This window comes from Arachis hypogaea, chromosome 7, assembly GCF_003086295.3.
Source record: "Arachis hypogaea cultivar Tifrunner chromosome 7, arahy.Tifrunner.gnm2.J5K5, whole genome shotgun sequence".
Classification (NCBI taxonomy): Eukaryota; Viridiplantae; Streptophyta; class Magnoliopsida; order Fabales; family Fabaceae; genus Arachis; species Arachis hypogaea.
Window position 1 is genome coordinate 36,044,171 of NC_092042.1, and position 4,332 is coordinate 36,048,502.

The following is a 4,332-nucleotide window of genomic DNA, read 5'->3' on the forward strand; positions in this document are numbered from 1 at the left end:
ATGCCAACAATGCAAGGAAGGTGCTGGGTGACTTTACTGCACCTACTCCCGACTTCTATGGGAGAAGCATCTCTATCCCTGCCATTGGAGCAAACAATTTTGAGCTTAAGCCTCAATTAGTTTCTCTAATGCAACAGAATTGCAAGTTCCATGGACTTCCATTGGAAGATCCTCATCAGTTCTTAGCTGAGTTCTTGCAAATCTGTGACACTGTCAAGACTAATGGGGTTGACCCTGAGGTCTACAGACTTATGCTATTCCCGTTTGCTGTAAGAGATAGAGCTAGGACATGGTTAGATTCTCAACCTAAAGAAAGCCTGAACTCTTGGGAAAAGCTGGTCAATGCCTTCTTGGCAAAGTTCTTTCCACCTCAAAAATTGAGTAAGCTTAAAGTGGAAGTCCAAACCTTCAGACAGAAGGAAGGAGAATCCCTCTATGAAGCTTGGGAAAGATACAAACAATTAATCAGAAAGTGCCCCTCTGATATGCTTTCTGAATGGAGCATCATAGGTATTTTCTATGATGGTCTGTCTGAACTGTCCAAGATGTCTTTGGATAGCTCTGCTGGAGGATCTCTTCATTTGAAGAAGATGCCTACAGAAGCTCAAGAACTAATTGAAATGGTTGCAAATAACCAATTCATGTACACTTCTGAAAGAAATCCTGTGAACAATGGGACTAATCAGAAGAAAGGAGTTCTTGAGATTGACACTCTAAATGCCATATTGGCTCAGAACAAAATATTGACTCAATAAGTCAATATGATTTCTCAAAGTCTGTCTGGAATGCAAAATGCACCAGGTAGTACTAAGGAAGCTTCATCTGAAGAAGAAGCTTATGATCCTGAGAACCCTTCAATGGAAGAGGTGAATTACATGGGAGAACCCTATGGAAACACCTATAATCCTTCATGGAGGAATCATCCAAATCTTTCATGGAAGGATCAACAGAGACCTCAACAAGGTTTCAACAATAATAATGGTGGAAGAAATAGGTTTGGCAATAGCAAGCCTTTTCCATCATCTTCTCAGCAACAGACAGAGAGTTCTAAGCAGAATACCTCTGACTTAGCAACCATGGTCTCTGATCGAATCAAAACCACTCAAAGTTTCATGACTGAAACAAGGTCCTCCATTAGAAATTTGGAGGCACAAGTGGGTCAGCTGAGCAAGAAAGTTACTGAACTCCCTCATAGTACTCTTCCAAGCAATACAGAAGAAAATCCAAAGGGAGAGTGCAAAGCCATCAACATGGCCGAACTTGGAGAGGAGGAAGAGGTAGTGAACGCCACTGAGGAAGACCTCAATGGACGTCCACTAACCTCCAATGAGTTCCCCAATGAGGAACCATGGGAATCTGAGGTTCAAAATGAGACCATAGAGATTCCATTGGACTTACTTCTGCCATTCATGAGCTCTGATGAGTATTCTTCTTCTGAAGAGGAAGAGTATGTCACTGAAGAGCAAGTTGCTAAATACCTTGGAGCAATCATGAAGCTAAATGACAAGTTATTTGGAAATGAGACTTGGGAGGATGAACCCCCTTGCTCACCAAAGAACTGGATGACTTGTCTAGGCAGAAATTACCTCAAAAGAGACAGGATCCTGGGAAGTTTTCAATACCTTGTACCATAGGCACCATGACCTTCAAGAAGGCCTTGTGTGACCTAGGGTCAAGTGTAAACCTCATGCCTCTCTCTGTAATGGAGAAGCTAAGGATCTTTGAGGTACAAGCTGCAAAAATCTCACTAGAGATGGCAGACAATTCAAGAAAACAAGCTTATGGACTTGTAGAGGATGTTCTGGTGAAAGTTGAAGACCGTTACATCCCTGCTGATTTCATAGTCCTAGAGACTGGGAAGTGCATGGATGAATCCATCATCCTTGGCAGGCCCTTCCTAGCCACAGCAAAGGCTGTGATTGATATTGATAGAGAAAAATTGATCATTCAAGTGAATGAAGAATCCTTTGTGTTTAAGGCTCAAGGATATCCCTCTGTCACCATGGAGAGGAAGCATGAAGAGCTTCTCTCAAAACAGAGCCAAACAGAGCCCCCACAGTCAAACTCTAAGTTTGGTGTTGGGAGGCCACAACCAACTTCTAAGTTTGGTGTTGAACCCCCACACTCAAACTCTAAGTTTGGTGTTGGGAGGTTCCAACATTGCTCTGAGCATCTGTGAGGCTCCATGAGAGCCCACTGTCAAGCTATTGACATTAAAGAAGCGCTTGTTGGGAGGCAACCCAGTGTTATATTTTATATATTTTTCTTTGTTATTTTATGTTTTTTGTAGGTTGATGATCATGAGAAGTCACAAAAACAATTGAAAAAGCAAAAACAGAATGAAAAACAGAAAGAAAAATAGCACACCCTGGAGGAAGAACCTGCTGGCATTTAAACGCCAGTAAGGCTAGCAGATGGGTGTTTAACGCCCAGTCTGGCACCATTCTGGGCGTTTAACGCCAGAAAGGGGCACCAGACTGGCGTTAAATGCCAGAAAAGGGCAAGAACTTGGCGTTATACGCCAGAAATGGGCACCAGCCCGGCGTTTAACGCCAGAATTGGCTCAAAACGCAATTTTGCATGCCATTTGGTGCAGGGATGACTTTTCCTTGACACCTCAGGATCTGTGGACCCCACAGGATCCCCACCTACCTCACCCTTCAAATTCAAACCACTCTCCCTCCCAAACTCACCCTCCCATAGCCGAACCATAACCCTTCCCCCATTCCTATTTATACCCATCTTCACTCATTCATTTTCCCACAACCTAAACACCACTTCTTCCCCTTTTTGGCCGAACACTAAGCCATTCCCTTCTTTCTCATTTCTTCTTCTTCTACTCTCTTCTTTCTTCTTTTGCTCGAGGACGAGCAACCCTTTTAAGTTTGGTGTGGTAAAAGCATTGCTTTTTGTTTTTCCATAACTATTTATGGCATCCAAGGCCGGAGAAACCTCTAGAAAGAGGAAAGGGAAGGCAAAAGCTTCCACCTCCGAGTCATGGGAGATGGAGAGATTCATCTCAAGGGTGCATCAAGACCACTTCTATGAAGTTGTGGCCTTGAAGAAGGTGATCCCCGAGGTCCCTTTCAAACTCAAAAAGGGTGAATATCCGGAGATCCGACATGAGATCCGAAGGAGAGGTTGGGAAGTTCTTACCAACCCCATTCAACAAGTCGGAATCTTAATGGTTCAAGAGTTCTATGCCAATGCATGGATCACCAAGAACCATGATCAAAGTGTGAACCCGGATCCAAAGAATTGGCTTACTATGGTTCGGGGGAAATACTTGGATTTTAGTCCAGAAAATGTAAGGTTGGCATTCAACTTGCCCATGATGCAAGGAGATGAACACCTTTACACTAGAATTTCACTAATAAAGTCTCGTTGTAAAGTATAGTTCCTTAACCAAACAATAATCCTTTCGTACAAAAAGTTGTTTGTCACTAGTACAAACCCCTAAATTTATAAACCGAAGTATTTGGACCTCGGGTCGTTCTCCCTAGGATTACAATGAAGTGTCTTGTTATTGGTTGTGAGTTATTTTGGGGTTTTTGGATAAGAAGCATGAAAAGTAAATGGCAAGAAAGTAAACTAACAACTATAAAAGCTCTTGGCAAGATATGAGAACTAGTAGTCCTATCCTAGTTATCCTTCTCAATTGTGATGAGAATTGTTCATTGCTACCACTTAGTTAACCTTTGCTAAGTAAGGAAAGTCAAGTGGATGAATCAATTTGATTCCTCAAGTCCTAATCAACTCCTAAAGGAAAGACTAGCTTTAGAGATATCAAATCAATTAGCAACTTCTAATTATCAATCAACAAAGGAATTAGACAACTCAAGAGTCACTAATTACTCTACCTAGGCCAAGAGGGACAAAACCTACACTAAAATCCAACCAAGCATTTCATCAAACACTTGGAAGGCATAAAAGGAAAGCATAGTAAATCAACAACAAAAATAGAATCTAACAACAATTATTGCAAAGAATTAACAAAACAACAATCAAGGAAATCACAATTATCATGAATTACCTCAAATTGCATTATTGAAATGAAACTAAAGAACAACAATCTATCCAAAACAAAATGAAGAATTACAATTATAGAAACACAAAACTAGAAAGAGAGAGATGAGAGGATTGAGAATTGATAAAGGACAATTGAATCAAAGCATGAATTAAACCTAGATCTAAGAAGAGAGATTAACCTAAACCTAATCCTAATTCTAGAGAGAAGTGAGAGCTTCTCTCTCTAGAAAACTAAGCCAAAACTACTCCTAATGTGTGTGTATGTGTGTCTAATTGCCTTCCCCTTAATCCTTCATCCTTTTA

The 4,332-nt window shown here is 41.1% G+C and overlaps 1 non-coding gene across 1 annotated transcript; it reads right to left on the reverse strand.

Annotated features, from left to right (window-relative positions):
- Window positions 1–383: 383 nt before the first annotated feature.
- Window positions 384–491, reverse strand: LOC112704255 (small nucleolar RNA R71). The gene has a single exon (XR_003154890.1). It is a non-coding gene; the product is annotated as a small nucleolar RNA R71 (small nucleolar RNA).
- Window positions 492–4,332: the final 3,841 nt, after the last annotated feature.